The sequence below is a fragment of the Phoenix dactylifera genome, chromosome 4 (genome assembly GCF_051530095.1).
Source record: "Phoenix dactylifera cultivar Ajwa chromosome 4, Ajwa_hap1_PhDact_Kaust_v1.1, whole genome shotgun sequence".
Taxonomy (NCBI): Eukaryota; Viridiplantae; Streptophyta; class Magnoliopsida; order Arecales; family Arecaceae; genus Phoenix; species Phoenix dactylifera.
Window position 1 is genome coordinate 35751349 of NC_143193.1, and position 19821 is coordinate 35771169.

Here is a 19821-nt window from a genome sequence, read left to right on the forward strand (position 1 = left end):
TGCCCTTCGAAACTCCCTTTTATGACAAAGCAGCAGACCTCGACGGCCCGAGACATTCGCGCTGCCGGGGCCGTTCTGGCGTAGGATTCAACGCGCTGTTCCGCTATGCGGCATGGCACCGCCAGTCTCCGGACTCAGTTTATTTTCGGGGGAAAAAAATTATCCGAAGAGGAAAAGCCAAAAGCCGAAAAATAAAAAATAAATGTTATCAAAAAATAAAAAAGCGGGCAAAAAATAAAAGGGGTGCAACACGAGGACTTCCCAGGGGGTCACCCATCCTAGTACTACTCTCGCCCAAGCACGCTTAACTGCGGAGTTCTGATGGGATCCGGTGCATTAGTGCTGGTATGATCGCACCCATGACATGCCCTTCGAAACTCCCTTTTATGACAAAGCAGCAGACCTTGACGGCCCAAGACATTCGCGCTGCCGGGGCCATTCTGGCGTAGGATTCAACGCGCTGTTCCGCTATGCGGCATGGCACCGCCAGTCTCCGGACTCAGTTTATTTTCGGGGGGAAAAAATTATCCGAAGAGGAAAAGCCAAAAGCCAAAAAATTAAAAATAAATATTATCAAAAAATAAAAAAGCGGGCAAAAAATAAAAAGGGTGCAACACGAGGACTTCCCAGGGGGTCACCCATCCTAGTACTACTCTCGCCCAAGCACGCTTAACTGCGGAGTTCTGATCGGATCCGGCGCATTAGTGCTGGTATGATCGCACCCATGACATGCCCTTCGAAACTCCCTTTTATGACAAAGCAGCAGACCTCGACGGCCCGAGGCATTCGCGCTGCCGGGGCCGTTCTGGTGTAGGATTCAACGCGCTGTTCCGCTATGCGGCATGGCACCGCGAGTCTCCGGACTCAGTTTATTTTCGGGGGAAAAAAATTATCCGAAGAGGAAAAGCCAAAAGCCGAAAAATTAAAAATAAATATTATCAAAAAATAAAAAAGCGGGCAAAAAATAAAAGGGGTGCAACACGAGGACTTCCCTGGGGGTCACCCATCCTAGTACTACTCTCGCCCAAGCACGCTTAACTGCGGAGTTATGATGGGATCCGGTGCATTAGTGCTGGTATGATCGCACCCATGACATGCCCATCGAAACTCCCTTTTATGACAAAGCAGCAGACCTCGACGGCCCGAGACATTCGCGCCGCCGGGGCCGTTCTGGCGTAGGATTCAACGCGCTGGTCCCGCTATGCGGCATGGCACCGCCAGTCTCCGGACTCAGTTTATTTTCGGGGGAAAAAAATTATCCGAAGAGGAAAAGCCAAAAGCCGAAAAATTAAAAATAAATATTATCAAAAAATAAAAAAGTGGAGAAAAAAATAAAAAGGGTGCAACACGAGGACTTCCCAGGGGGTCACCCATCCTAGTACTACTCTCGCCCAAGCACGCTTAACTGCGGAGTTCTGATGGGATCCGGTGCATTAGTGCTGGTATGATCGCACCCATGACATGCCCTTCGAAACTCCCTTTTATGACGAAGCAGCAGACCTCGACGGCCCGAGACATTCGCGCTGCCGGGGCCGTTCTGGCGTAGGATTCAACGCGCTGTTCCGCTATGCGGCATGGCACCGCGAGTCTCCGGACTCAGTTTATTTTCGGGAGAAAAAAATTATCCGAAGAGGAAAAGCCAAAAGCCGAAAAATTAAAAATAAATATTATCAAAAAATAAAAAAGCGGGCAAAAAATAAAAGGGGTGCAACACGAGGACTTCCCAGGGGGTCACCCATCCTAGTACTACTCTCGCCCAAGCACGCTTAACTGCGGAGTTCTGATGGGATCCGGTGCATTAGTGCTGGTATGATCGCACCCATGACATGCCCTTCGAAACTCCCTTTTATGACGAAGCAGCAGACCTCGACGGCCCGAGACATTCGCGCTGCCGGGGCCGTTCTGGCGTAGGATTCAACGCGCTGTTCCGCTATGCGGCATGGCACCGCGAGTCTCCGGACTCAGTTTATTTTCGGGAGAAAAAAATTATCCGAAGAGGAAAAGCCAAAAGCCAAACAATTAAAGATAAATGTTATCAAAAAAGAAAAAAGCGGGCAAAAAATAAAAGGGGTGCAACACGAGGACTTCCCATGGGGTCACCCATCCTAGTACTACTCTCGCCCAAGCACGCTTAACTGCGGAGTTCTGATGGGATCCGGTGTATTAGTGCTGGTATGATCGCACCCATGATATGCCCTTCGAAACACCCTTTTATGACAAAGCAGCAGACCTCGACGGCCCGAGACATTCGCGCTGCCGGGGCCGTTCTGGCGTAGGATTCAACGCGCTAGTCCCGCTATGCGGCATGGCACCGCCAGTCTCCGGACTCAGTTTATTGTCGGGGGAAAAAAATTATCCTAAGAGGAAAAGCCAAAAGCCAAAAAATTAAAAATAAATATTATCAAAAAATAAAAAAGCGGGCAAAAAATAAAAAGGGTGCAACATGAGGACTTCCCAGGGGGTCACCCATCCTAGTACTACTCTCGCCCAAGCACGCTTAACTGCGGAGTTCTGATAGGATCCGGTGCATTAGTGCTGGTATGATCGCACCCAAGACATGCCCTTCGAAACTCCCTTTTATGACAAAGCAGCAGACCTCGACGGCCCGAGACATTCGCGCTGCCGGGGCCATTCTGGCGTAGGATTCAACACGCTGTTCCGCTATGCGGCATGGCACCGCCAGTCTCCGGACTCAGTTTATTTTCGGGGGAAAAAAATTATCCGAAGAGGAAAAGCCAAAAGCCGAAAAATAAAAAATAAATGTTATCAAAAAATAAAAAAGCGGGCAAAAAATAAAAGGGGTGCAACACGAGGACTTCCCAGGGGGTCACCCATCCTAGTACTACTCTCGCCCAAGCACGCTTAACTGCGGAGTTCTGATGGGATCCGGTGCATTAGTGCTGGTATGATCGCACCCATGACATGCCCTTCGAAACTCCCTTTTATGACAAAGCAGCAGACCTCGACGGCCCGAGACATTCGCGCTGCCGGGGCCGTTCTGGCGTAGGATTCAACGCGCTGTTCCGCTATGCGGCATGGCACCGCCAGTCTCCGGACTCAGTTTATTTTCGGGGGAAAAAAATTATCCGAAGAGGAAAAGCCAAAAGCCGAAAAATAAAAAATAAATGTTATCAAAAAATAAAAAAGCGGGCAAAAAATAAAAGGGGTGCAACACGAGGACTTCCCAGGGGGTCACCCATCCTAGTACTACTCTCGCCCAAGCACGCTTAACTGCGGAGTTCTGATGGGATCCGGTGCATTAGTGCTGGTATGATCGCACCCATGACATGCCCTTCGAAACTCCCTTTTATGACAAAGCAGCAGACCTTGACGGCCCAAGACATTCGCGCTGCCGGGGCCATTCTGGCGTAGGATTCAACGCGCTGTTCCGCTATGCGGCATGGCACCGCCAGTCTCCGGACTCAGTTTATTTTCGGGGGGAAAAAATTATCCGAAGAGGAAAAGCCAAAAGCCAAAAAATTAAAAATAAATATTATCAAAAAATAAAAAAGCGGGCAAAAAATAAAAAGGGTGCAACACGAGGACTTCCCAGGGGGTCACCCATCCTAGTACTACTCTCGCCCAAGCACGCTTAACTGCGGAGTTCTGATCGGATCCGGCGCATTAGTGCTGGTATGATCGCACCCATGACATGCCCTTCGAAACTCCCTTTTATGACAAAGCAGCAGACCTCGACGGCCCGAGGCATTCGCGCTGCCGGGGCCGTTCTGGTGTAGGATTCAACGCGCTGTTCCGCTATGCGGCATGGCACCGCGAGTCTCCGGACTCAGTTTATTTTCGGGGGAAAAAAATTATCCGAAGAGGAAAAGCCAAAAGCCGAAAAATTAAAAATAAATATTATCAAAAAATAAAAAAGCGGGCAAAAAATAAAAGGGGTGCAACACGAGGACTTCCCTGGGGGTCACCCATCCTAGTACTACTCTCGCCCAAGCACGCTTAACTGCGGAGTTATGATGGGATCCGGTGCATTAGTGCTGGTATGATCGCACCCATGACATGCCCATCGAAACTCCCTTTTATGACAAAGCAGCAGACCTCGACGGCCCGAGACATTCGCGCCGCCGGGGCCGTTCTGGCGTAGGATTCAACGCGCTGGTCCCGCTATGCGGCATGGCACCGCCAGTCTCCGGACTCAGTTTATTTTCGGGGGAAAAAAATTATCCGAAGAGGAAAAGCCAAAAGCCGAAAAATTAAAAATAAATATTATCAAAAAATAAAAAAGTGGAGAAAAAAATAAAAAGGGTGCAACACGAGGACTTCCCAGGGGGTCACCCATCCTAGTACTACTCTCGCCCAAGCACGCTTAACTGCGGAGTTCTGATGGGATCCGGTGCATTAGTGCTGGTATGATCGCACCCATGACATGCCCTTCGAAACTCCCTTTTATGACGAAGCAGCAGACCTCGACGGCCCGAGACATTCGCGCTGCCGGGGCCGTTCTGGCGTAGGATTCAACGCGCTGTTCCGCTATGCGGCATGGCACCGCGAGTCTCCGGACTCAGTTTATTTTCGGGAGAAAAAAATTATCCGAAGAGGAAAAGCCAAAAGCCGAAAAATTAAAAATAAATATTATCAAAAAATAAAAAAGCGGGCAAAAAATAAAAGGGGTGCAACACGAGGACTTCCCAGGGGGTCACCCATCCTAGTACTACTCTCGCCCAAGCACGCTTAACTGCGGAGTTCTGATGGGATCCGGTGCATTAGTGCTGGTATGATCGCACCCATGACATGCCCTTCGAAACTCCCTTTTATGACGAAGCAGCAGACCTCGACGGCCCGAGACATTCGCGCTGCCGGGGCCGTTCTGGCGTAGGATTCAACGCGCTGTTCCGCTATGCGGCATGGCATCGCGAGTCTCCGGACTCAGTTTATTTTCGGGAGAAAAAAATTATCCGAAGAGGAAAAGCCAAAAGCCAAACAATTAAAGATAAATGTTATCAAAAAAGAAAAAAGCGGGCAAAAAATAAAAGGGGTGCAACACGAGGACTTCCCATGGGGTCACCCATCCTAGTACTACTCTCGCCCAAGCACGCTTAACTGCGGAGTTCTGATGGGATCCGGTGTATTAGTGCTGGTATGATCGCACCCATGATATGCCCTTCGAAACACCCTTTTATGACAAAGCAGCAGACCTCGACGGCCCGAGACATTCGCGCTGCCGGGGCCGTTCTGGCGTAGGATTCAACGCGCTAGTCCCGCTATGCGGCATGGCACCGCCAGTCTCCGGACTCAGTTTATTGTCGGGGGAAAAAAATTATCCTAAGAGGAAAAGCCAAAAGCCAAAAAATTAAAAATAAATATTATCAAAAAATAAAAAAGCGGGCAAAAAATAAAAAGGGTGCAACATGAGGACTTCCCAGGGGGTCACCCATCCTAGTACTACTCTCGCCCAAGCACGCTTAACTGCGGAGTTCTGATAGGATCCGGTGCATTAGTGCTGGTATGATCGCACCCAAGACATGCCCTTCGAAACTCCCTTTTATGACAAAGCAGCAGACCTCGACGGCCCGAGACATTCGCGCTGCCGGGGCCATTCTGGCGTAGGATTCAACACGCTGTTCCGCTATGCGGCATGGCACCGCCAGTCTCCGGACTCAGTTTATTTTCGGGGGAAAAAAATTATCCGAAGAGGAAAAGCCAAAAGCCGAAAAATAAAAAATAAATGTTATCAAAAAATAAAAAAGCGGGCAAAAAATAAAAGGGGTGCAACACGAGGACTTCCCAGGGGGTCACCCATCCTAGTACTACTCTCGCCCAAGCACGCTTAACTGCGGAGTTCTGATGGGATCCGGTGCATTAGTGCTGGTATGATCGCACCCATGACATGCCCTTCGAAACTCCCTTTTATGACAAAGCAGCAGACCTCGACGGCCCGAGACATTCGCGCTGCCGGGGCCGTTCTGGCGTAGGATTCAACGCGCTGTTCCGCTATGCGGCATGGCACCGCCAGTCTCCGGACTCAGTTTATTTTCGGGGGGAAAAAATTATCCGAAGAGGAAAAGCCAAAAGCCAAAAAATTAAAAATAAATATTATCAAAAAATAAAAAAGCGGGCAAAAAATAAAAAGGGTGCAACACGAGGACTTCCCAGGGGGTCACCCATCCTAGTACTTCTCTCGCCCAAGCACGCCTAACTGCGGAGTTATGATGGGATCCGGTGCATTAGTGCTGGTATGATCGCACCCATGACATGCCCTTCGAAACTCCCTTTTATGACAAAGCAGCAGACCGCGACGGCCCGAGACATTCGCGCTGCCGGGGCCGTTCTGGCGTAGGATTCAACGCGCTGTTCCGCTATGCGGCATGGCACCGCGAGTCTCCGGACTCAGTTTATTTTCGGGGGAAAAAAATTATCCGAAGAGGAAAAGCCAAAAGCCGAAAAATTAAAAATAAATATTATCAAAAAATAAAAAAGCGGGCAAAAAATAAAAGGGGTGCAACACGAGGACTTCCCAGGGGGTCACCCATCCTAGTACTACTCTCGCCCAAGCACGCTTAACTGCGGAGTTCTGATGGGATCCGGTGCATTAGTGCTGGTATGATCGCACCCATGACATGCCCATCGAAACTCCCTTTTATGACAAAGCAGCAGACCTCGACGGCCCGAGACATTCGCGCCGCCGGGGCCGTTCTGGCGTAGGATTCAACGCGCTATTCCCGCTATGCGGCATGGCACCGCCAGTCTCCGGACTCAGTTTATTTTCGGGGGAAAAAAATTATCCGAAGAGGAAAAGCCAAAAGCCAAACAATTAAAGATAAATGTTATCAAAAAAGAAAAAAGCGGGCAAAAAATAAAAGGGGTGCAACACGAGGACTTCCCATGGGGTCACCCATCCTAGTACTACTCTCGCCCAAGCACGCTTAACTGCGGAGTTCTGATGGGATCCGGTGTATTAGTGCTGGTATGATCGCACCCATGATATGCCCTTCGAAACACCCTTTTATGACAAAGCAGCAGACCTCGACGGCCCGAGACATTCGCGCTGCCGGGGCCGTTCTGGCGTAGGATTCAACGCGCTAGTCCCGCTATGCGGCATGGCACCGCCAGTCTCCGGACTCAGTTTATTGTCGGGGGAAAAAAATTATCCTAAGAGGAAAAGCCAAAAGCCAAAAAATTAAAAATAAATATTATCAAAAAATAAAAAAGCGGGCAAAAAATAAAAAGGGTGCAACATGAGGACTTCCCAGGGGGTCACCCATCCTAGTACTACTCTCGCCCAAGCACGCTTAACTGCGGAGTTCTGATAGGATCCGGTGCATTAGTGCTGGTATGATCGCACCCAAGACATGCCCTTCGAAACTCCCTTTTATGACAAAGCAGCAGACCTCGACGGCCCGAGACATTCGCGCTGCCGGGGCCATTCTGGCGTAGGATTCAACACGCTGTTCCGCTATGCGGCATGGCACCGCCAGTCTCCGGACTCAGTTTATTTTCGGGGGAAAAAAATTATCCGAAGAGGAAAAGCCAAAAGCCGAAAAATAAAAAATAAATGTTATCAAAAAATAAAAAAGCGGGCAAAAAATAAAAGGGGTGCAACACGAGGACTTCCCAGGGGGTCACCCATCCTAGTACTACTCTCGCCCAAGCACGCTTAACTGCGGAGTTCTGATGGGATCCGGTGCATTAGTGCTGGTATGATCGCACCCATGACATGCCCTTCGAAACTCCCTTTTATGACAAAGCAGCAGACCTCGACGGCCCGAGACATTCGCGCTGCCGGGGCCGTTCTGGCGTAGGATTCAACGCGCTGTTCCGCTATGCGGCATGGCACCGCCAGTCTCCGGACTCAGTTTATTTTCGGGGGGAAAAAATTATCCGAAGAGGAAAAGCCAAAAGCCAAAAAATTAAAAATAAATATTATCAAAAAATAAAAAAGCGGGCAAAAAATAAAAAGGGTGCAACACGAGGACTTCCCAGGGGGTCACCCATCCTAGTACTTCTCTCGCCCAAGCACGCCTAACTGCGGAGTTATGATGGGATCCGGTGCATTAGTGCTGGTATGATCGCACCCATGACATGCCCTTCGAAACTCCCTTTTATGACAAAGCAGCAGACCGCGACGGCCCGAGACATTCGCGCTGCCGGGGCCGTTCTGGCGTAGGATTCAACGCGCTGTTCCGCTATGCGGCATGGCACCGCGAGTCTCCGGACTCAGTTTATTTTCGGGGGAAAAAAATTATCCGAAGAGGAAAAGCCAAAAGCCGAAAAATTAAAAATAAATATTATCAAAAAATAAAAAAGCGGGCAAAAAATCAAAGGGGTGCAACACGAGGACTTCCCAGGGGGTCACCCATCCTAGTACTACTCTCGCCCAAGCACGCTTAACTGCGGAGTTCTGATGGGATCCGGTGCATTAGTGCTGGTATGATCGCACCCATGACATGCCCATCGAAACTCCCTTTTATGACAAAGCAGCAGACCTCGACGGCCCGAGACATTCGCGCCGCCGGGGCCGTTCTGGCGTAGGATTCAACGCGCTATTCCCGCTATGCGGCATGGCACCGCCAGTCTCCGGACTCGGTTTATTTTCGGGGGAAAAAAAATATCCGAAGAGGAAAAGCCAAAAGCCGAAAAATTAAAAATAAATATTATCAAAAAATAAAAAAGTGGAGAAAAAAATAAAAAGGGTGCAACACGAGGACTTCCCAGGGGGTCACCCGTCCTAGTACTACTCTCGCCCAAGCACGCTTAACTGCGGAGTTCTGATGGGATCCGGTGCATTAGTGCTGGTATGATCGCACCCATGACATGCCCTTCGAAACTCCCTTTTATGACAAAGCAGCAGACCTCGACGGCCCGAGACATTCGCGCTGCCGGGGCCGTTCTGGCGTAGGATTCAACGCGCTGTTCCGCTATGCGGCATGGCACCGCCAGTCTCCGGACTCAGTTTATTTTCGGGGGAAAAAAATTATCCGAAGAGGAAAAGCCAAAAGCCAAAAAATTAAAAATAAATATTATCAAAAAATAAAAAAGCGGGCAAAAAATAAAAAGGGTGCAACACGAGGACTTCCCAGGGGGTCACCCATCCTAGTACTTCTCTCGCCCAAGCACGCCTAACTGCGGAGTTATGATGGGATCCGGTGCATTAGTGCTGGTATGATCGCACCCATGACATGCCCTTCGAAACTCCCTTTTATGACAAAGCAGCAGACTGCGACGGCCCGAGACATTCGCGCTGCCGGGGCCGTTCTGGCGTAGGATTCAACGCGCTGTTCCGCTATGCGGCATGGCACCGCGAGTCTCCGGACTCAGTTTATTTTCGGGGGAAAAAAATTATCCGAAGAGGAAAAGCCAAAAGCCGAAAAATTAAAAATAAATATTATCAAAAAATAAAAAAGCGGGCAAAAAATAAAAGGGGTGCAACACGAGGACTTCCCAGGGGGTCACCCATCCTAGTACTACTCTCGCCCAAGCACGCTTAACTGCGGAGTTCTGATGGGATCCGGTGCATTAGTGCTGGTATGATCGCACCCATGACATGCCCATCGAAACTCCCTTTTATGACAAAGCAGCAGACCTCGACGGCCCGAGACATTCGCGCCGCCGGGGCCGTTCTGGCGTAGGATTCAACGCGCTATTCCCGCTATGCGGCATGGCACCGCCAGTCTCCGGACTCAGTTTATTTTCGGGGGAAAAAAAATATCCGAAGAGGAAAAGCCAAAAGCCGAAAAATTAAAAATAAATATTATCAAAAAATAAAAAAGTGGAGAAAAAAATAAAAAGGGTGCAACACGAGGACTTCCCAGGGGGTCACCCATCCTAGTACTACTCTCGCCCAAGCACGCTTAACTGCGGAGTTCTGATGGGATCCGGTGCATTAGTGCTGGTATGATCGCACCCATGACATGCCCTTCGAAACTCCCTTTTATGACAAAGCAGCAGACCTCGACGGCCCGAGACATTCGCGCTGCCGGGGCCGTTCTGGCGTAGGATTCAACGCGCTGTTCCGCTATGCGGCATGGCACCGCGAGTCTCCGGACTCAGTTTATTTTCGGGGGAAAAAAATTATCCGAAGAGGAAAAGCCAAAAGCCGAAAAATTAAAAATAAATATTATCAAAAAATAAAAAAGCGGGCAAAAAATAAAAGGGGTGCAACACGAGGACTTCCCAGGGGGTCACCCATCCTAGTACTACTCTCGCCCAAGCACGCTTAACTGCGGAGTTCTGATGGGATCCGGTGCATTAGTGCTGGTATGATCGCACCCATGACATGCCCTTCGAAACTCCCGTTTATGACAAAGCAGCAGACCTCGACGGCCCGAGACATTCGCGCTGCCGGGGCCGTTCTGGCGTAGGATTCAACGCGCTGTTCCGCTATGCGGCATGGCACCGCGAGCCTCCGGACTCAGTTTATTTTCGAGGGAAAAAAATTATCCGAAGAGGAAAAGCCAAAAGCCGAAAAATTAAAAATAAATATTATCAAAAAATAAAAAAGCGGGCAAAAAATAAAAGGGGTGCAACACGAGAACTTCCCAGGGGGTCACCCATCCTAGTACTACTCTCGCCCAAGCACGCTTAACTGCGGAGTTCTGATGGGATCCGGTGCATTAGTGCTGGTATGATCGCACCCATGACATGCCCATCGAAACATCCTTTTATGACAAAGCAGCAGACCTCGACGGCCCGAGACATTCGCGCTGCCGGGGCCGTTCTGGCGTAGGATTCAATGCGCTGTTCCGCTATGCGGCATGGCATCGCGAGTCTCCGGACTCAGTTTATTTTCGAGGGAAAAAAATTATCCGAAGAGGAAAAGCCAAAAGCCAAAAAATGAAAAATAAATGTTATCAAAAAAGAAAAAAGCGGGCAAAAAATAAAAGGGGTGCAACACGAGGACTTCCCAGGGGGTCACCCATCCTAGTACTACTCTCGCCCAAGCACGCTTAACTGCGGAGTTCTGATGGGATCCGGTGCATTAGTGCTGGTATGATCGCACCAATGATATGCCCTTCGAAACTCCCTTTTATGACAAAGCAGCAGACCTCGACGGCCCGAGACATTCGCGCTGCCGGGGCCGTTCTGGCGTAGGATTCAACGCGCTGTTCCGCTATGCGGCATGGCACCGCGAGTCTCCGGACTCAGTTTATTTTCGGGGGAAAAAAATTATCCGAAGAGGAAAAGCCAAAAGCCGAAAAATTAAAAATAAATATTATCAAAAAATAAAAAAGCGGGCAAAAAATAAAAGGGGTGCAACACGAGGACTTCCCAGGGGGTCACCCATCCTAGTACTACTCTCGCCCAAGCACGCTTAACTGCGGAGTTCTGATGGGATCCGGTGCATTAGTGCTGGTATGATCGCACCCATGACATGCCCATCGAAACTCCCTTTTATGACAAAGCAGCAGACCTCGACGGCCCGAGACATTCGCGCCGCCGGGGCCGTTCTGGCGTAGGATTCAACGCGCTATTCCCGCTATGCGGCATGGCACCGCCAGTCTCCGGACTCGGTTTATTTTCGGGGGAAAAAAAATATCCGAAGAGGAAAAGCCAAAAGCCGAAAAATTAAAAATAAATATTATCAAAAAATAAAAAAGTGGAGAAAAAAATAAAAAGGGTGCAACACGAGGACTTCCCAGGGGGTCACCCGTCCTAGTACTACTCTCGCCCAAGCACGCTTAACTGCGGAGTTCTGATGGGATCCGGTGCATTAGTGCTGGTATGATCGCACCAATGATATGCCCTTCGAAACTCCCTTTTATGACAAAGCAGCAGACCTCGACGGCCCGAGACATTCGCGCTGCCGGGGCCGTTCTGGCGTAGGATTCAACGCGCTGTTCCGCTATGCGGCATGGCACCGCGAGTCTCCGGACTCAGTTTATTTTCGGGGGAAAAAAATTATCCGAAGAGGAAAAGCCAAAAGCCGAAAAATTAAAAATAAATATTATCAAAAAATAAAAAAGCGGGCAAAAAATAAAAGGGGTGCAACACGAGGACTTCCCAGGGGGTCACCCATCGTAGTACTACTCTCGCCCAAGCACGCTTAACTGCGGAGTTCTGATGGGATCCGGTGCATTAGTGCTGGTATGATCGCACCCATGACATGCCCTTCGAAACTCCCGTTTATGACAAAGCAGCAGACCTCGACGGCCCGAGACATTCGCGCTGCCGGGGCCGTTCTGGCGTAGGATTCAACGCGCTGTTCCGCTATGCGGCATGGCACCGCGAGCCTCCGGACTCAGTTTATTTTCGAGGGAAAAAAATTATCCGAAGAGGAAAAGCCAAAAGCCGAAAAATTAAAAATAAATATTATCAAAAAATAAAAAAGCGGGCAAAAAATAAAAGGGGTGCAACACGAGAACTTCCCAGGGGGTCACCCATCCTAGTACTACTCTCGCCCAAGCACGCTTAACTGCGGAGTTCTGATGGGATCCGGTGCATTAGTGCTGGTATGATCGCACCCATGACATGCCCATCGAAACATCCTTTTATGACAAAGCAGCAGACCTCGACGGCCCGAGACATTCGCGCTGCCGGGGCCGTTCTGGCGTAGGATTCAATGCGCTGTTCCGCTATGCGGCATGGCATCGCGAGTCTCCGGACTCAGTTTATTTTCGAGGGAAAAAAATTATCCGAAGAGGAAAAGCCAAAAGCCAAAAAATGAAAAATAAATGTTATCAAAAAAGAAAAAAGCGGGCAAAAAATAAAAAGGGTGCAACACGAGGACTTCCCAGGGGGTCACCCATCCTAGTACTACTCTCGCCCAAGCACGCTTAACTGCGGAGTTCTGATGGGATCCGGTGCATTAGTGCTGGTATGATCGCACCAATGATATGCCCTTCGAAACTCCCTTTTATGACAAAGCAGCAGACCTCGACGGCCCGAGACATTCGCGCTGCCGGGGCCGTTCTGGCGTAGGATTCAACGCGCTGTTCCGCTATGCGGCATGGCACCGCGAGTCTCCGGACTCAGTTTATTTTCGGGGGAAAAAAATTATCCGAAGAGGAAAAGCCAAAAGCCGAAAAATTAAAAATAAATATTATCAAAAAATAAAAAAGCGGGCAAAAAATAAAAGGGGTGCAACACGAGGACTTCCCAGGGGGTCACCCATCCTAGTACTACTCTCGCCCAAGCACGCTTAACTGCGGAGTTCTGATGGGATCCGGTGCATTAGTGCTGGTATGATCGCACCCATGACATGCCCATCGAAACTCCCTTTTATGACAAAGCAGCAGATCTCGACGGCCCGAGACATTCGCGCCGCCGGGGCCGTTCTGGCGTAGGATTCAACGCGCTATTCCCGCTATGCGGCATGGCACCGCCAGTCTCCGGACTCGGTTTATTTTCGGGGGAAAAAAAATATCCGAAGAGGAAAAGCCAAAAGCCGAAAAATTAAAAATAAATATTATCAAAAAATAAAAAAGTGGAGAAAAAAATAAAAAGGGTGCAACACGAGGACTTCCCAGGGGGTCACCCGTCCTAGTACTACTCTCGCCCAAGCACGCTTAACTGCGGAGTTCTGATGGGATCCGGTGCATTAGTGCTGGTATGATCGCACCAATGATATGCCCTTCGAAACTCCCTTTTATGACAAAGCAGCAGACCTCGACGGCCCGAGACATTCGCGCTGCCGGGGCCGTTCTGGCGTAGGATTCAACGCGCTGTTCCGCTATGCGGCATGGCACCGCGAGTCTCCAGACTCAGTTTATTTTCGGGGGAAAAAAATTATCCGAAGAGGAAAAGCCAAAAGCCGAAAAATTAAAAATAAATATTATCAAAAAATAAAAAAGCGGGCAAAAAATAAAAGGGGTGCAACACGAGGACTTCCCAGGGGGTCACCCATCCTAGTACTACTCTCGCCCAAGCACGCTTAACTGCGGAGTTCTGATGGGATCCGGTGCATTAGTGCTGGTATGATCGCACCCATGACATGCCCATCGAAACTCCCTTTTATGACAAAGCAGCAGACCTCGACGGCCCGAGACATTCGCGCCGCCGGGGCCGTTCTGGCGTAGGATTCAACGCGCTATTCCCGCTATGCGGCATGGCACCGCCAGTCTCCGAACTCGGTTTATTTTCGGGGGAAAAAAAATATCCGAAGAGGAAAAGCCAAAAGCCGAAAAATTAAAAATAAATATTATCAAAAAATAAAAAAGTGGAGAAAAAAATAAAAAGGGTGCAACACGAGGACTTCCCAGGGGGTCACCCGTCCTAGTACTACTCTCGCCCAAGCACGCTTAACTGCGGAGTTCTGATGGGATCCGGTGCATTAGTGCTGGTATGATCGCACCCATGACATGCCCTTCGAAACTCCCTTTTATGACAAAGCAGCAGACCTCGACGGCCCGAGACATTCGCGCTGCCGGGGCCGTTCTGGCGTAGGATTCAACGCGCTGTTCCGCTATGCGGCATGGCACCGCGAGTCTCCGGACTCAGTTTATTTTCGGGGGAAAAAAATTATCCGAAGAGGAAAAGCCAAAAGCCGAAAAATTAAAAATAAATATTATCAAAAAATAAAAAAGCGGGCAAAAAATAAAAGGGGTGCAACACGAGGACTTCCCAGGGGGTCACCCATCCTAGTACTACTCTCGCCCAAGCACGCCTAACTGCGGAGTTCTGATGGGATCCGGTGCATTAGTGCTGGTATGATCGCACCCATGACATGCCCTTCGAAACTCCCTTTTATGACAAAGCAGCAGACCTCGACGGCCCGAGACATTCGCGCTGCCGGGGCCGTTCTGGCGTAGGATTCAACGCGCTGTTCCGCTATGCGGCATGGCACCGCCCGTCTCCGGACTCAGTTTATTTTCGGGAAAAAAAAATTATCCGAAGAGGAAAAGCCAAAAGCCGAAAAATTAAAAATAAATATTATCAAAAAATAAAAAAGCGGGCAAAAAATAAAAAGGGTGCAACACGAGGACTTCCCAGGGGGTCACCCATCCTAGTACTACTCTCGCCCAAGCACGCTTAACTGCGGAGTTCTGATGGGATCCGGTGCATTAGTGCTGGTATGATCGCACCCATGACATGCCCTTCGAAACTCCCTTTTATGACAAAGCAGCAGACCTCGACGGCCCGAGACATTCACGCTGCCGGGGCCGTTCTGGCGTAGGATTCAACGCGCTGGTCCCGCTATGCGGCATGGCACCGCCAGTCTCCGGACTCAGTTTATTGTCGGGGAAAAAAAATTATCCGAAGACGAAAAGCCAAAAGCCGAAAAATTAAAAATAAATATTATCAAAAAATAAAAAAGCGGGCAAAAAATAAAAAGGGTGCAACACGAGGACTTCCCAGGGGGTCACCCATCCTAGTACTACTCTCGCCCAAGCACGCTTAACTGCGGAGTTCTCATGGGATCCGGTGCATTAGTGCTGGTATGATCGCACCCAAGACATGCCCTTCGAAACTCCCTTTTAAGACAAAGCAGCAGACCTCGACGGCCCGAGACATTCGCGCTGCCGGGGCCGTTCTGGCGTATGATTCAACGCGCTGTTCCGCTATGCGGCATGGCACCGCCAGTCTCCGGACTCAGTTTATTTTCGGGGGGAAAAAATTATCCGAAGAGGAAAAGCCAAAAGCCAAAAAATTAAAAATAAATATTATCAAAAAATAAAAAAGCGGGCAAAAAATAAAAAGGGTGCAACACGAGGACTTCCCAGGGGGTCACCCATCCTAGTACTTCTCTCGCCCAAGCACGCTTAACTGCGGAGTTATGATGGGATCCGGTGCATTAGTGCTGGTATGATCGCACCCATGACATGCCCTTCGAAACTCCCTTTAATGACAAAGCAGCAGACCGCGACGGCCCGAGACATTCGCGCTGCCGGGGCCGTTCTGGCGTAGGATTCAACGCGCTGTTCCGCTATGCGGCATGGCACCGCCAGTCTCCGGACTCAGTTTATTTTCGGGAAAAAAAATTATCCGAAGAGGAAAAGCCAAAAGCCGAAAAATTAAAAATAAATATTATCAAAAAATAAAAAAGCGGGCAAAAAATAAAAAGGGTGCAACACGAGGACTTCCCAGGGGGTCACCCATCCTAGTACTACTCTCGCCCAAGCACGCTTAACTGCGGAGTTCTGATCGGATCCGGTGCATTAGTGCTGGTTTGATCGCACCCATGACATGCCCTTCGAAACTCCCTTTTATGACGAAGCAGCAGACCTCGACGGCCCGAGGCATTCGCGCTGCCGGGGCCGTTCTGGCGTAGGATTCAACGCGCTGTTCCGCTATGCGGCATGGCACCGCGAGTCTCCGGACTCAGTTTATTTTCGGGGGAAAAAAATTATCCGAAGAGGAAAAGCCAAAAGCCGACAAATTAAAAATAAATATTATCAAAAAATAAAAAAGCGGGCAAAAAATAAAAGGGGTGCAACACGAGGACTTCCCAGGGGGTCACCCATCCTAGTACTACTCTCGCCCAAGCACGCTTAACTGCGGAGTTCTGATGGGATCCGGTGCATTAGTGCTGGTATGATCGCACCCATGACATGCCCATCGAAACTCCCTTTTATGACAAAGCAGCAGACCTCGACGGCCCGAGACATTCGCGCCACCGGGGCCGTTCTGGCGTAGAATTCAACGCGCTGGTCCCGCTAAGCGGCATAGCACCGCCAGTCTCCGGACTCAGTTTATTTTCGGGGGAAAAAAATTATCCGAAGAGGAAAAGCCAAAAGCCGAAAAATTAAAAATAAATATTATCGAAAAATAAAAAAGTGGAGAAAAAAATAAAAAGGGTGCAACACGAGGACTTCCCAGGGGGTCACCCATCCTAGTACTACTCTCGCCCAAGCACGCTTAACTGCGGAGTTCTGATGGGATCCGGTGCATTAGTGCTGGTATGATCGCACCCATGACATGCCCATCGAAACACCCTTTTATGACAAAGCAGCAGACCTCGACGGCCCGAGACATTCGCGCTGCCGGGGCCGTTCTGGCGTAGGATTCAATGCGCTGTTCCGCTATGCGGCATGGCACCGCGAGTCTCCGGACTCAGTTTATTTTCGGGGGAAAAAAATTATCCGAAGAGGAAAAGCCAAAAGCCGAAAAATTAAAAATAAACATTATCAAAAAATAAAAAAGTGGGCAAAAAATAAAAAGGGGTGCAAGACGAGGACTTCCCAGGGGGTCACCCATCCTAGTACTACTCTCGCCCAAGCACGCTTAACTGCGGAGTTCTGATGGGATCCGGTGCATTAGGGCTGGTATGATCGCACCCATGACATGCCCATCGAAACACCTTTTTATGACAAAGCAGCAGACCTCGACGGCCCGAGACATTCGCGCTGCCGGGGCCGTTCTGGCGTAGGATTCAATGCGCTGTTCCGCTATGCGGCATGGCACCGTGAGTCTCCGGACTCAGTTTATTTTCGAGGGAAAAAAATTATCCGAAGAGGAAAAGCCAAAAGCCAAAAAATTAAAAATAAATGTTATCAAAAAAGAAAAATGCGGGCAAAAAATAAAAGGGGTGCAACACGAGGACTTCCCAGGGGGTCACCCATCCTAGTACTACTCTCGCCCAAGCACGCTTAACTGCGGAGTTCTGATGGGATCCGGTGCATTAGTGCTGGTATGATCGCACCCATGATATGCCCTTCGAAACTCCCTTTTATGACAAAGCAGCAGACCTCGACGGCCCGAGACATTCGCGCTGCCGAGGCCGTTCTGGCGTAGGATTCAACGCGCTGGTCCCGCTATGCGGCATGGCACCGCCAGTCTCCGGACCCAGTTTATTGTCGGGGGAAAAAAATTATCCGAAGAGGAAAAGCCAAAAGCCAAAAAATTAAAAATAAATATTATCAAAAAATAAAAAAGCGGGCAAAAAATAAAAAGGGTGCAACACGAGGACTTCCCAGGGGGTCACCCATCCTAGTACTTCTCTCGCCCAAGCACGCTTAACTGCGGAGTTATGATGGGATCCGGTGCATTAGTGCTGGTATGATCACACCCATGACATGCCCTTCGAAACTCCCTTTTATGACAAAGCAGCAGACCGCGACGGCCCGAGACATTCGCGCTGCCGGGGCCGTTCTGGCGTAGGATTCAACGCGCTGTTCTGCTATGCGGCATGGCACCGCCAGTCTCCGGACTCAATTTATTTTCGGAAAAAAAAATTATCCGAAGAGGAAAAGCCAAAAGCCGAAAAATTAAAAATAAATATTATCAAAAAATAAAAAAGCGGGCAAAAAATAAAAAGGGTGCAACACGAGGACTTCCCAGGGGGTCACCCATCCTAGTACTACTCTCGCCCAAGCACGCTTAACTACGGAGTTCTGATGGGATCCGGTGCATTAGTGCTGGTATGATCGCACCCATGACATGCCCTTCGAAACTCCCTTTTATGACAAAGCAGCAGACCTCGACGGCCCGAGACATTCACGCTGCCGGGGCCGTTCTGGCGTAGGATTCAACGCGCTGGTCCCGCTATGCGGCATGGCACCGCCAGTCTCCGGACTCAGTTTATTGTCGGGGGAAAAAAATTATCCGAAGAGGAAAAGCCAAAAGCCGAAAAATTAAAAATAAATATTATCAAAAAATAAAAAAGCGGGCAAAAAATAAAAAGGGTGCAACACGAGGACTTCCCAGGGGGTCACCCATCCTAGTACTTCTCTCGCCCAAGCACGCTTAACTGCGGAGTTATGATGGGATCCGGTGCATTAGTGCTGGTATGATCACACCCATGACATGCCCTTCGAAACTCCCTTTTATGACAAAGCAACAGACCGCGACGGCCCGAGACATTCGCGCTGCCGGGGCCGTTCTGGCGTAGGATTCAACGCGCTGTTCCGCTATGCGGCATGGCACCGCCAGTCTCCGGACTCAGTTTATTTTCGGAAAAAAAAATTATCCGAAGAGGAAAAGCCAAAAGCCGAAAAATTAAAAATAAATATTATCAAAAAATAAAAAAGCGGGCAAAAAATAAAAAGGGTGCAACACGAGGACTTCCCAGGGGGTCACCCATCCTAGTACTACTCTCGCCCAAGCACGCTTAACTACGGAGTTCTGATGGGATCCGGTGCATTAGTGCTGGTATGATCGCACCCATGACATGCCCTTCGAAACTCCCTTTTAAGACAAAGCAGCAGACCTCGACGGCCCGAGACATTCGCGCTGCCGGGGCCGTTCTGGCGTATGATTCAACGCGCTGTTCCGCTATGCGGCATGGCACCGCCAGTCTCCGGACTCAGTTTATTTTCTGGGGAAAGAAATTATCCGAAGAGGAAAAGCCAAAAGCCAAAAAATTAAAAATAAATATTACCAAAAAATAAAAAAGCGGGCAAAAAATAAAAAGGGTGCAACACGAGGACTTCCCAGGGGGTCACCCATCCTAGTACTTCTCTCGCCCAAGCACGCTTAACTGCGGAGTTATGATGGGATCCGGTGCATTAGTGCTGGTATGATCGCACCCATGACATGCCCTTCGAAACTCCCTTTTATGACAAAGCAGCAGACCGCGACGGCCCGAGGCATTCGCGCTGCCGGGGCCGTTCTAGCGTAGGATTCAACGCGCTGTTCCGCTATGCGGCATGGCACCGCGAGTCTCCGGACTCAGTTTATTTTCGAGGGAAAAAAATTATCCGAAGAGGAAAAGCCAAAAGCCAAAAAATTAAAAATAAATGTTATCAAAAAAGAAAAAAGCGGGCAAAAAATAAAAGGGGTGCAACACGAGGACTTCCCAGGGGGTCACCCATCCTAGTACTACTCTCGCCCAAGCACGCTTAACTGCGGAGTTCTGATGGGATCCGGTGCATTAGTGCTGGTATGATCGCACCCATGACATGCCCATCGAAACACCCTTTTATGACAAAGCAGCAGACCTCGACGGCCCGAGACATTCGCGCTGCCGGGGCCGTTCTGGCGTAGGATTCA

The 19821-nt window shown here is 49.5% G+C and overlaps 51 non-coding genes and 3 pseudogenes across 51 annotated transcripts; all 54 read right to left on the reverse strand.

The window, feature by feature from the left end:
- Nucleotides 1-240: 240 nt before the first annotated feature.
- On the reverse strand, nt 241-359 carry LOC149758710 (5S ribosomal RNA). The gene has a single exon (XR_016408925.1). It is a non-coding gene; the product is annotated as a 5S ribosomal RNA (ribosomal RNA).
- Nucleotides 360-605: 246 nt separating this feature from the next.
- Nucleotides 606-724, reverse strand: LOC149758711 (5S ribosomal RNA). The gene has a single exon (XR_016405694.1). It is a non-coding gene; the product is annotated as a 5S ribosomal RNA (ribosomal RNA).
- A 246-nt stretch (nt 725-970) lies between these two features.
- LOC149758712 (5S ribosomal RNA) lies at nt 971-1089 on the reverse strand. The gene has a single exon (XR_016407617.1). It is a non-coding gene; the product is annotated as a 5S ribosomal RNA (ribosomal RNA).
- A 248-nt stretch (nt 1090-1337) lies between these two features.
- LOC149758713 (5S ribosomal RNA) lies at nt 1338-1456 on the reverse strand. The gene has a single exon (XR_016411912.1). It is a non-coding gene; the product is annotated as a 5S ribosomal RNA (ribosomal RNA).
- A 246-nt stretch (nt 1457-1702) lies between these two features.
- LOC149758714 (5S ribosomal RNA) lies at nt 1703-1821 on the reverse strand. Its single transcript, XR_016408936.1, has one exon. It is a non-coding gene; the product is annotated as a 5S ribosomal RNA (ribosomal RNA).
- Nucleotides 1822-2067: 246 nt separating this feature from the next.
- Nucleotides 2068-2186, reverse strand: LOC149758715 (5S ribosomal RNA). Its single transcript, XR_016403704.1, has one exon. It is a non-coding gene; the product is annotated as a 5S ribosomal RNA (ribosomal RNA).
- Nucleotides 2187-2433: 247 nt separating this feature from the next.
- Nucleotides 2434-2552, reverse strand: LOC149758716 (5S ribosomal RNA). Its single transcript, XR_016407296.1, has one exon. It is a non-coding gene; the product is annotated as a 5S ribosomal RNA (ribosomal RNA).
- Nucleotides 2553-2798: 246 nt separating this feature from the next.
- On the reverse strand, nt 2799-2917 carry LOC149758717 (5S ribosomal RNA). Its single transcript, XR_016408947.1, has one exon. It is a non-coding gene; the product is annotated as a 5S ribosomal RNA (ribosomal RNA).
- A 246-nt stretch (nt 2918-3163) lies between these two features.
- LOC149758718 (5S ribosomal RNA) lies at nt 3164-3282 on the reverse strand. Its single transcript, XR_016408958.1, has one exon. It is a non-coding gene; the product is annotated as a 5S ribosomal RNA (ribosomal RNA).
- Nucleotides 3283-3528: 246 nt separating this feature from the next.
- LOC149758719 (5S ribosomal RNA) lies at nt 3529-3647 on the reverse strand. Its single transcript, XR_016405696.1, has one exon. It is a non-coding gene; the product is annotated as a 5S ribosomal RNA (ribosomal RNA).
- A 246-nt stretch (nt 3648-3893) lies between these two features.
- LOC149758720 (5S ribosomal RNA) lies at nt 3894-4012 on the reverse strand. The gene has a single exon (XR_016407618.1). It is a non-coding gene; the product is annotated as a 5S ribosomal RNA (ribosomal RNA).
- A 248-nt stretch (nt 4013-4260) lies between these two features.
- Nucleotides 4261-4379, reverse strand: LOC149758721 (5S ribosomal RNA). The gene has a single exon (XR_016411913.1). It is a non-coding gene; the product is annotated as a 5S ribosomal RNA (ribosomal RNA).
- Nucleotides 4380-4625: 246 nt separating this feature from the next.
- LOC149758722 (5S ribosomal RNA) lies at nt 4626-4744 on the reverse strand. The gene has a single exon (XR_016408969.1). It is a non-coding gene; the product is annotated as a 5S ribosomal RNA (ribosomal RNA).
- A 246-nt stretch (nt 4745-4990) lies between these two features.
- LOC149758723 (5S ribosomal RNA) lies at nt 4991-5109 on the reverse strand. Its single transcript, XR_016403817.1, has one exon. It is a non-coding gene; the product is annotated as a 5S ribosomal RNA (ribosomal RNA).
- Nucleotides 5110-5356: 247 nt separating this feature from the next.
- Nucleotides 5357-5475, reverse strand: LOC149758724 (5S ribosomal RNA). Its single transcript, XR_016407297.1, has one exon. It is a non-coding gene; the product is annotated as a 5S ribosomal RNA (ribosomal RNA).
- A 246-nt stretch (nt 5476-5721) lies between these two features.
- LOC149758725 (5S ribosomal RNA) lies at nt 5722-5840 on the reverse strand. Its single transcript, XR_016408980.1, has one exon. It is a non-coding gene; the product is annotated as a 5S ribosomal RNA (ribosomal RNA).
- Nucleotides 5841-6086: 246 nt separating this feature from the next.
- LOC149758726 (5S ribosomal RNA) lies at nt 6087-6205 on the reverse strand (annotated as a pseudogene).
- Nucleotides 6206-6451: 246 nt separating this feature from the next.
- LOC149758727 (5S ribosomal RNA) lies at nt 6452-6570 on the reverse strand. The gene has a single exon (XR_016408991.1). It is a non-coding gene; the product is annotated as a 5S ribosomal RNA (ribosomal RNA).
- A 247-nt stretch (nt 6571-6817) lies between these two features.
- On the reverse strand, nt 6818-6936 carry LOC149758728 (5S ribosomal RNA). The gene has a single exon (XR_016403920.1). It is a non-coding gene; the product is annotated as a 5S ribosomal RNA (ribosomal RNA).
- A 247-nt stretch (nt 6937-7183) lies between these two features.
- LOC149758729 (5S ribosomal RNA) lies at nt 7184-7302 on the reverse strand. Its single transcript, XR_016407298.1, has one exon. It is a non-coding gene; the product is annotated as a 5S ribosomal RNA (ribosomal RNA).
- A 246-nt stretch (nt 7303-7548) lies between these two features.
- Nucleotides 7549-7667, reverse strand: LOC149758730 (5S ribosomal RNA). Its single transcript, XR_016409002.1, has one exon. It is a non-coding gene; the product is annotated as a 5S ribosomal RNA (ribosomal RNA).
- Nucleotides 7668-7913: 246 nt separating this feature from the next.
- Nucleotides 7914-8032, reverse strand: LOC149758731 (5S ribosomal RNA; annotated as a pseudogene).
- Nucleotides 8033-8278: 246 nt separating this feature from the next.
- Nucleotides 8279-8397, reverse strand: LOC149758732 (5S ribosomal RNA). The gene has a single exon (XR_016409013.1). It is a non-coding gene; the product is annotated as a 5S ribosomal RNA (ribosomal RNA).
- Nucleotides 8398-8645: 248 nt separating this feature from the next.
- On the reverse strand, nt 8646-8764 carry LOC149758733 (5S ribosomal RNA). Its single transcript, XR_016401801.1, has one exon. It is a non-coding gene; the product is annotated as a 5S ribosomal RNA (ribosomal RNA).
- Nucleotides 8765-9010: 246 nt separating this feature from the next.
- LOC149758734 (5S ribosomal RNA) lies at nt 9011-9129 on the reverse strand (annotated as a pseudogene).
- Nucleotides 9130-9375: 246 nt separating this feature from the next.
- On the reverse strand, nt 9376-9494 carry LOC149758735 (5S ribosomal RNA). The gene has a single exon (XR_016409025.1). It is a non-coding gene; the product is annotated as a 5S ribosomal RNA (ribosomal RNA).
- A 248-nt stretch (nt 9495-9742) lies between these two features.
- On the reverse strand, nt 9743-9861 carry LOC149758736 (5S ribosomal RNA). The gene has a single exon (XR_016411914.1). It is a non-coding gene; the product is annotated as a 5S ribosomal RNA (ribosomal RNA).
- Nucleotides 9862-10107: 246 nt separating this feature from the next.
- Nucleotides 10108-10226, reverse strand: LOC149758737 (5S ribosomal RNA). The gene has a single exon (XR_016409036.1). It is a non-coding gene; the product is annotated as a 5S ribosomal RNA (ribosomal RNA).
- Nucleotides 10227-10472: 246 nt separating this feature from the next.
- LOC149758738 (5S ribosomal RNA) lies at nt 10473-10591 on the reverse strand. The gene has a single exon (XR_016409690.1). It is a non-coding gene; the product is annotated as a 5S ribosomal RNA (ribosomal RNA).
- Nucleotides 10592-10837: 246 nt separating this feature from the next.
- Nucleotides 10838-10956, reverse strand: LOC149758739 (5S ribosomal RNA). Its single transcript, XR_016401825.1, has one exon. It is a non-coding gene; the product is annotated as a 5S ribosomal RNA (ribosomal RNA).
- Nucleotides 10957-11202: 246 nt separating this feature from the next.
- On the reverse strand, nt 11203-11321 carry LOC149758740 (5S ribosomal RNA). The gene has a single exon (XR_016409046.1). It is a non-coding gene; the product is annotated as a 5S ribosomal RNA (ribosomal RNA).
- Nucleotides 11322-11569: 248 nt separating this feature from the next.
- LOC149758741 (5S ribosomal RNA) lies at nt 11570-11688 on the reverse strand. Its single transcript, XR_016404731.1, has one exon. It is a non-coding gene; the product is annotated as a 5S ribosomal RNA (ribosomal RNA).
- A 246-nt stretch (nt 11689-11934) lies between these two features.
- Nucleotides 11935-12053, reverse strand: LOC149758742 (5S ribosomal RNA). Its single transcript, XR_016412748.1, has one exon. It is a non-coding gene; the product is annotated as a 5S ribosomal RNA (ribosomal RNA).
- Nucleotides 12054-12299: 246 nt separating this feature from the next.
- Nucleotides 12300-12418, reverse strand: LOC149758743 (5S ribosomal RNA). Its single transcript, XR_016409803.1, has one exon. It is a non-coding gene; the product is annotated as a 5S ribosomal RNA (ribosomal RNA).
- Nucleotides 12419-12664: 246 nt separating this feature from the next.
- Nucleotides 12665-12783, reverse strand: LOC149758744 (5S ribosomal RNA). The gene has a single exon (XR_016401973.1). It is a non-coding gene; the product is annotated as a 5S ribosomal RNA (ribosomal RNA).
- A 246-nt stretch (nt 12784-13029) lies between these two features.
- On the reverse strand, nt 13030-13148 carry LOC149758745 (5S ribosomal RNA). Its single transcript, XR_016409054.1, has one exon. It is a non-coding gene; the product is annotated as a 5S ribosomal RNA (ribosomal RNA).
- A 248-nt stretch (nt 13149-13396) lies between these two features.
- LOC149758746 (5S ribosomal RNA) lies at nt 13397-13515 on the reverse strand. Its single transcript, XR_016404732.1, has one exon. It is a non-coding gene; the product is annotated as a 5S ribosomal RNA (ribosomal RNA).
- Nucleotides 13516-13761: 246 nt separating this feature from the next.
- On the reverse strand, nt 13762-13880 carry LOC149758747 (5S ribosomal RNA). Its single transcript, XR_016409055.1, has one exon. It is a non-coding gene; the product is annotated as a 5S ribosomal RNA (ribosomal RNA).
- Nucleotides 13881-14128: 248 nt separating this feature from the next.
- Nucleotides 14129-14247, reverse strand: LOC149758748 (5S ribosomal RNA). Its single transcript, XR_016401802.1, has one exon. It is a non-coding gene; the product is annotated as a 5S ribosomal RNA (ribosomal RNA).
- Nucleotides 14248-14493: 246 nt separating this feature from the next.
- Nucleotides 14494-14612, reverse strand: LOC149758749 (5S ribosomal RNA). Its single transcript, XR_016403947.1, has one exon. It is a non-coding gene; the product is annotated as a 5S ribosomal RNA (ribosomal RNA).
- A 246-nt stretch (nt 14613-14858) lies between these two features.
- LOC149758750 (5S ribosomal RNA) lies at nt 14859-14977 on the reverse strand. Its single transcript, XR_016411915.1, has one exon. It is a non-coding gene; the product is annotated as a 5S ribosomal RNA (ribosomal RNA).
- A 247-nt stretch (nt 14978-15224) lies between these two features.
- LOC149758751 (5S ribosomal RNA) lies at nt 15225-15343 on the reverse strand. The gene has a single exon (XR_016401385.1). It is a non-coding gene; the product is annotated as a 5S ribosomal RNA (ribosomal RNA).
- Nucleotides 15344-15589: 246 nt separating this feature from the next.
- On the reverse strand, nt 15590-15708 carry LOC149758752 (5S ribosomal RNA). The gene has a single exon (XR_016406579.1). It is a non-coding gene; the product is annotated as a 5S ribosomal RNA (ribosomal RNA).
- A 245-nt stretch (nt 15709-15953) lies between these two features.
- Nucleotides 15954-16072, reverse strand: LOC149758753 (5S ribosomal RNA). Its single transcript, XR_016406813.1, has one exon. It is a non-coding gene; the product is annotated as a 5S ribosomal RNA (ribosomal RNA).
- A 246-nt stretch (nt 16073-16318) lies between these two features.
- LOC149758754 (5S ribosomal RNA) lies at nt 16319-16437 on the reverse strand. Its single transcript, XR_016409056.1, has one exon. It is a non-coding gene; the product is annotated as a 5S ribosomal RNA (ribosomal RNA).
- A 248-nt stretch (nt 16438-16685) lies between these two features.
- On the reverse strand, nt 16686-16804 carry LOC149758755 (5S ribosomal RNA). The gene has a single exon (XR_016411917.1). It is a non-coding gene; the product is annotated as a 5S ribosomal RNA (ribosomal RNA).
- Nucleotides 16805-17051: 247 nt separating this feature from the next.
- On the reverse strand, nt 17052-17170 carry LOC149758756 (5S ribosomal RNA). The gene has a single exon (XR_016405569.1). It is a non-coding gene; the product is annotated as a 5S ribosomal RNA (ribosomal RNA).
- Nucleotides 17171-17416: 246 nt separating this feature from the next.
- LOC149758757 (5S ribosomal RNA) lies at nt 17417-17535 on the reverse strand. The gene has a single exon (XR_016409057.1). It is a non-coding gene; the product is annotated as a 5S ribosomal RNA (ribosomal RNA).
- A 247-nt stretch (nt 17536-17782) lies between these two features.
- Nucleotides 17783-17901, reverse strand: LOC149758758 (5S ribosomal RNA). The gene has a single exon (XR_016407624.1). It is a non-coding gene; the product is annotated as a 5S ribosomal RNA (ribosomal RNA).
- A 245-nt stretch (nt 17902-18146) lies between these two features.
- Nucleotides 18147-18265, reverse strand: LOC149758759 (5S ribosomal RNA). Its single transcript, XR_016412613.1, has one exon. It is a non-coding gene; the product is annotated as a 5S ribosomal RNA (ribosomal RNA).
- A 247-nt stretch (nt 18266-18512) lies between these two features.
- LOC149758760 (5S ribosomal RNA) lies at nt 18513-18631 on the reverse strand. Its single transcript, XR_016407626.1, has one exon. It is a non-coding gene; the product is annotated as a 5S ribosomal RNA (ribosomal RNA).
- Nucleotides 18632-18876: 245 nt separating this feature from the next.
- On the reverse strand, nt 18877-18995 carry LOC149758761 (5S ribosomal RNA). The gene has a single exon (XR_016412614.1). It is a non-coding gene; the product is annotated as a 5S ribosomal RNA (ribosomal RNA).
- A 246-nt stretch (nt 18996-19241) lies between these two features.
- Nucleotides 19242-19360, reverse strand: LOC149758762 (5S ribosomal RNA). The gene has a single exon (XR_016406580.1). It is a non-coding gene; the product is annotated as a 5S ribosomal RNA (ribosomal RNA).
- Nucleotides 19361-19606: 246 nt separating this feature from the next.
- LOC149758763 (5S ribosomal RNA) lies at nt 19607-19725 on the reverse strand. The gene has a single exon (XR_016409058.1). It is a non-coding gene; the product is annotated as a 5S ribosomal RNA (ribosomal RNA).
- Between the last annotated feature and the right edge of the window lie 96 nt (nt 19726-19821).